Genomic DNA, 7,031 nt, shown 5'->3' on the forward strand with positions numbered 1-7,031 from the left:
GCATAGAGCCAGACCTCATCTGAAGTTTCTATGCGTCACGCAGTGCTACAGTAACCAGCGACCACACTAAAAACGCAGTTACACATTGATTTTAATAACAGCAACTGGCATCACATATATAAGAACTGCATGGTGTAATTTTGTAAAGAAGTTGCCAACACCTTGTTGACAGCTTCACTTTACACCTACGAGCCAATTTGAGTGTTTAAAAACATTGAATGATGAACCTCACCTTGTACATGGAATTTGCAACTGAAAATGCTTTCAGGTGGGTAACAATTAAACCACGCTTGAGACTGTACTGGAGGCATTCTGGGAAGAAAGGAACAAGGCCAGCGATGAGGACTCTGTGTTCTCAGACAGATGAGTAATTTGCCAGCGAGCAGGGGGGGAAGACACGGGTTCGTTTGTCACTATAAAATGCATATGTCCTGTGGGACTCTGCTGCGGTTGTTTGTAATTAAAGTTATTAACACCGAGGGCAGGGATTACTATGCAAGCCATATTGCTCATGTAGAAATGTCAACTGTGCAGAGGCTATCAAGTGAATTCTCTGAAAACCTACTGCTCCCGAGTGCTGCAGTGCCTCCCCCCACCTTCCCTCCTCACTGCTCACATGTGACTACATTTAAACTCTGACTGTAACCATGGCATCTGACTATTAATACTGTAAGAATGCAGTCTTACTCCAGTGCAATACTGCGGTGGCACACTGTAGTGTTTGGGTGCATTACTGAGCCAGGTCTCTCCCTTAACGTTCGGCAAAGGCTTCTGGGAGCGAATGATTTCTGCGCTCGATGCGGATTTGCATCATGTAATGGAGAAGTACTTCACGAAGAGAAGGGTGGATTTATGATTGCATTTCAAGGTGAATGTCCTTTACTTTATGGGCCTTGCTTGTTCAAAATGAAGATGATCGAGAAGAAAAAAAAAGAGGGGGAAGTGAAGGAGGAGGATGATGATGATGAGAGGAGGCTGAAAGGAGAAGAAGAAGAAGGAGAATGAGAAGGAGAAGGAGACATGGACCAGAAAGACGTGAGGCTAACCTTCATATCCTCCAGCAGGGCATGGGGGTCCTCCATGCCTTCCGGAATGTTCTTCTTGTTTTCGGGGAGAGACTCCAGCTTTTCCACCAGGGCCTTCAGACCCTTCAGCTCCAGCTCAGTCAGGTGGGCCCACTTCCCTGGGGGCTCCGACGCGGGTGACCCGGAGGGGGTCTTGGGGCAGTCCAGCGGGGGCGCCGCGGGGGCGGGGCTGCTGTCCGAGTTGTTGGAGTGGGCGTGTCTGAGGGGGCGGGGGGCGGCGGTGGCGACGGCGGTGGTGGCGACGGGTGCAGTGGGGGAGCGGGCGTGGTCGGGGGAGGGGCGGGCCATCCTCTCGGGCCGCCCGCAGCGGGGCTCACGCAGGTCCTCGTCCATATCCTGTCTGACGTTGGGGAAGTGTTCTGCAGTAAGGGTCCCCTTAGTATCTGTGGGGGGGGGGAGACGTACATCAGCAGAGGAGCTGGGAAAATGAACTGGGAAACAATCTCAAAAACAAACTCCACCAATGATCCGAAATCGGGGCAACAGTATGTAACATTTGATTCCTTTTTTTCATTCCCTCTGGAAAATGCTCAATTTACAATGCTTTGTGACAGTCTTGATTCCTAAAATACCCTACAACAAATAAACCTTGAATGAATGAATGAATGGTTAAAATACAATGAGCCAGTCAGGGTAAAATGCTTTAAAAATACCTCTGTCAAATATCTGGAGCGCTCAAGAGTATTTTTTTTTTAACGTTAGTTCACAGAAAACACAGGCTGTATTAATTTTACATTCTTTTCACTGCTAATACAAAGTGACTGAGTCCTACTCATCCCAGTAGAACTATCATACTAGGTCTTACAGTTCACATGCTGTCATATTTTACGACTTAAAATATGCGTCTCGAATAACAACAAAGAATACAGCCTCAAATAATAAGCATACATACATGGCACTGAAGCTCCCGTCCAACATTTCATATTTTAATGAGGCAAGACAGCATTGCTCTTTTGAGAAAAAAAAAAAAAAAAAAAACAAGGCCTGTGAGAGCAAGTTTAAACAGCAGTGTAAACAGTGGTCAGAGATGTCATTGAGCCCTTAATGAGCTGTTGGATTACCTCCCACTCATGTAATTATGCCGAGACATTAAACAAGGAGAGAGGGGAAAACCGTGCTCATGTTTATGAACTCTAGAAAACAACAACAACAGCATCGGAAACATTATTCCGGGTGCTGAAGGGCAGAGATTAAGCATTCTCATTGGTTTTTGAGATGGCTCACCGATTATCATGGAGTCCCTGCGGAACTTCTTCCTCCGATGAGGGCGTTCAGTCAAGTGGAGAGAGCATCCCTCCAGGACATACCAGCACATCTCATTTTCAAACGGATACCGGGGTTTGTCGGGAACCTGAAACAAACATGCTTTAGTTTTTTTTTTTCTATTTTTTTTGGGGGGGGGGTTATATTCATATTTGAGATTCATAGGTTACGCTTAGACAACGTTGCCATGATGTCTGAGGCATGACAATTGAAGCAGCGGTCGAAGTAAACAAGTGGTCACATGGAAGCACCACTTTTAGCAGCAATGACCCTCCCCCCTCCTCCCCCCCCCTCATCACCCCTCCTGCACCAATAAAGCATTTTATATTGTGAGTCAGGATGATTTGACAGCTTTGCATCCACTGTTTTATTGCTATTATTATTATTTTTTATTATTATTATTATTATTAACAGCTGGACATGGGAAATAAACATGACTCTACAGAATACCTTCTGAGAAAATCCACAGCATAATTCTGGTTCAGATTTTTTTAAATTTTTAAACATGTAGGTGTGAGAGTAAGAATCCTGTGTATACAAATAACTGATAATAATAATTAAATCTAAGCTTCCCAACAACAATCTGAATCTGATAATATCAGACATTTGATATTTGAGATTTAATTGCCCCAACAAGGTTCAACTGTGGAACTCTTAATGATGCAATTGCAGAAAGCAGTGGCTAATGTATTTTCAGCAACAGGGAACCCTGCCATGTAGGTTTCATGGGGAATATTATTTTGAATCTCACAAACATTTGCTCACAAAGCTATAATGTCTTGTAGAGGGATCATTTCAAACAGAGAATCCATACCAAGTCACAATTCTGTTTTTGTTCCACTGCTGTCTACAGCTTTAAAAATAGCGCGCACATCGCCACAAGCCTTGGGAGAGTTAGAAGTTTGGTATTCAGGGAATTTATTAAAGGGCTGGCATTTCGGAGGAACAGAACCTCTTCCCTGGCAGATATCAAACCAGGCCTCTCACTGCATCTGGGTGACCGCAAAAAAAAATGTCTCACTGAACAGTTCTGTCAGTGACCGATTGCAATCGTCAACCCAGCAACAAAGCCTTTCTAATGAAAGGAAGGATTTAATCTCACTTGGGCATTGCTACCTTCCCGTCCTGTTAGTGTTATTCTGATGTCTTTACAGCGTCCACATGGAAAATGCAAACTGCACCTTGCATCAGTAGATGAGGCCTGGTTATTCGCTTGCATGAGTGAGGCACCCAGATTGTCATTCATGAAATATTCCTGCACGACTTCTGGACATAAATGCAATATTTATAACAGGACTCTTAATACACTCTTTGACCTGCAGTGCAGTGACTTGCCATCAGGGTATTAACTGCCATTTTGCTGTTTGCACAGGTAAACAGGCATACACAGGTTTTTTCCAGGTTTAAGATAAAATCCAGCAATCCTGATGACAGTTTGTTTAAGCCCTTTGGTTATGGCAAGAATATGCACATTCATGGCTTAAATATTCTTGACCCTCTAATGAAATCATGTGCAAATCAATATTGCTCAGAGATGGTTCTGTGCCCATGCTATTCCATCATCTAATTACAGGCATCGATAGACAATTATTTGCTTCTAAGTTTTACATGAAGAAACCACACAGCCTAAAAATATGTGTACTAGGAAAAGAGCTCAATCACAGGATCCATTGTTGCTTTCATTTTTCTTTCTCATAGCTACTAAAACAGATTATGAGACTGTCTGAGGGGATATCATTCACCAATGGAAAGAGATCAGAGAGAACATGCAGTCATCAAGTGAGGTGACCATTCAACAAAGAAAATAGGTTGTCTCCCCCAAAAAAGGAATTAGTACATGACCATGAAGAACTTAGCTATTGGTGCCACAAACTGGTACCATATTTATAACATGGGCCAGAGGAGTCACCTCATGCTTTGCCCCTTCGCGGTGGATCATCCCCATTCTCCTCCTTTCGCCATTAACGGTTCAATGACATTAAGCATCTTTGTCCAAAAACTGGCACTACACTGTATTCTGACAAAAACACATTTAGAGAAAGCAGCGTTTAAAACGATATTCAGGTCACGCAGAGAGGCGCATGCTGGCACACGCACACACATTGGCATATACAAGCAACCTTGAGAGCTGTTGGAGAAAACAAATTTGATAAAAGAAAACAAATCAGGACTTACAAGCAGGGATCTGACTTTATCCTCTCTCCTTCAAAAAGGGTTTTTGTCTCATGCCTGGAAATATCAAAGACAAATAAACCTCAGCATGTTGGGAATTATACCAAAGAGAGGGCATAGTTAAGCTGGCAATCGCAGATTCATATTAGATATAAATAAATGCATGTCATTTGTACTACAAGCAGGCATCCATGCATACAGTGCTTCCAGTGTGTGTAACCATTAGCATTCTCTGCCAGTCCCCCAATTTTGAATTAATGCAAATGATTCTACTTTCAGTGGTCTCTCTCTCCCTCTCCCTCTCCCTCCCTCTCTCCCTCTCTTCGGCAAATTCAGATTTGAAAAACTCTGCTCCCAGGCATGGCAGACACAGCACATAGCTAGAATAATGTGAAAAACACAAACAGATCCTTATTAGAACCACAGAATGTTAAATACCCCCACGCCCCCATCACTGAACACGACTCCAAATTTACAGCACCTTGTTGCTATGTAGGGTAAGCTTCAGTTTCTGTGGTAACAGCTGTGTCCTCCAAAGGATATATGCAGACTCTACTAGAACATCAGAGGAAATACAGTAGTTTGATTGATTAGGGACATAAACAGTACTGGTTTCACAATATCCCAAACAAATACCCATCAAAGAGGACAAGGAAACATACCCTTCAAATTATTCCACAATATGTCATTTGTTATTGCCTTGTGGTGGTGGTATACTATTGAAAATTCCTCTAAAATAATTCTAAACAACAGTCAGTGAGAGATCAAAACACTTTCTGGTAAGCTAGATATTCACATGAAACATTTACATTTATCTTCAAACCTAAAACCCTACACATAACAAAGGGCTGTCACGAAATTAGCATTGTTACATAAAGAAGCATCTCATAATTTGTTAAGCAGCGATACTTGTTATATATGAGTGTATTTTTTAAAAGAGATTGGGACAGGAGAGCATTTGTAAACAGCAGGATGCACTAAATTTACTCCAAGTCATGCATGCGAGCCGTGTGCCTCTTAAAATGAATCCTTTAAGCACACACAGTACACAGAGACAAAGCTGGCCTCCTACTGGTCATGGCTGGAGGGCACTAGTCTGGATTAGCTGATTTGAGAATTTCACTTGGGGTGGAACTCCACACTCCCACGCGGTGGTTAAGTGGCCTTCACTTTGAATGACACATTTATTGAATAGATTTTACATACGTCATTATTTTTTCATTTTAGTTCAAGCTCAAATTATCCAAAGAACTGTGCTAAAAAAAAAATTATGAACATTTTTTAGTCTAACCTGGACCGAACTGAACCAAACCATTCCGAGCTCAGCCAATCCATACCACACCAGGACTTAACACCAAGATAGGCAAAAGCATGGCATACCTAGACTTAATACCTCTGATACTTACCTTCTCAATACACATGGACCCGTGGGGGCCCATTCAGTTGGGCCTTAGCACCACTAACCACCGATTTCAAATAAGCTGAACCCCCTTTGGTGACTATAAGAGGCACACGAGTGCAAGTAAATATCAGAGAGCAGAGAGAATCTCTTTATAGATTGAATTCTGTCAATGGGCTGGTCATGGTGAGGGCTACACAGAGCGAAGATGAATTTCAGCCTGTGTGCATGAATGAAAAACGCAGCACGAGAAAAGGGTCAACCAGACAAGCCAATTCCCCAAAGAATTCAACCACACAAATCGTCCTTAAGCAGCCAGCGCATCTTCCCTATTGCGTTTTACAAAAACGCATTGCCGGAGCATTTGTGGTGCCAATGATAGATTTAACAACAACAAAAAAAGTAATTTGTTTTTCACAGCCAGCAGATTGCAAGTGATTGCATCCGGGACCAGCTGTGAGAAGAATAACTGGCCTGTTTCATCCCACACACAATTACTATCACTGTTACATTGATTTTCCATTGCCGAAACTCTGGGTCCAAACAAAGACATAACTCACTCCAACACAAACATGCAATAAAAGGGAGAGCCATGCTGCAATAGCCCAGTGGCATTACGAGAACACAATGCGGGGATGGGGAAAAATGTAAGCAAACAAACAGCATGACACAGCCCCCCCCCGGGCCCCCCGGTGCAGTGCTACAATAAGGGCTCGTACAGAAATGGAGAAGTCTTTTGACTCAGGTGTTCTGTTCTGGCCGGCTGATTGGCCGTTACGAGGCGAACACTGGCATCTCTCCCCGCTGCACGTGAATGGCCTCGGAGCGCCAGATTACGCAAGCGCCACTTCCAACCGCTCACCTGCGGTGGCGTCACCTCCGACCCGCTCGTTCTGCTACCCGAGGAAGCCGCCTCCTCCTCCCACACAGACCACAGCCCGCTCCGTCCGCTTAGCGACATTCCTACCCCTCATGCTTTGCTGCAGGCCGGGGCCATTGTCAAGAGAGGTTAATGTTCAACTGGTCTAAAACAAAGACAAGTCGCTTTCTTTATTTTCTCCTGTCTGTCTGTGAGGACAAAATAGACGACCCCACCCCCTTTGCCCTCACTG

At 43.8% G+C, this 7,031-nt stretch overlaps 1 long non-coding RNA gene across 1 annotated transcript; it reads right to left on the reverse strand.

Annotated features, from left to right (window-relative positions):
- Positions 1-1,338: 1,338 nt before the first annotated feature.
- On the reverse strand, positions 1,339-2,329 carry LOC118777158. The gene is made up of 3 exons (XR_005004939.1): positions 2,310-2,329; positions 1,978-2,035; positions 1,339-1,468 (listed from the first exon to the last, which is right to left on the reverse strand). It is a non-coding gene; the product is annotated as an uncharacterized LOC118777158 (long non-coding RNA).
- Between the last annotated feature and the right edge of the window lie 4,702 nt (positions 2,330-7,031).

This window comes from Megalops cyprinoides, chromosome 4, assembly GCF_013368585.1.
Source record: "Megalops cyprinoides isolate fMegCyp1 chromosome 4, fMegCyp1.pri, whole genome shotgun sequence".
Lineage (NCBI taxonomy): Eukaryota > Metazoa > Chordata > Actinopteri > Elopiformes > Megalopidae > Megalops > Megalops cyprinoides.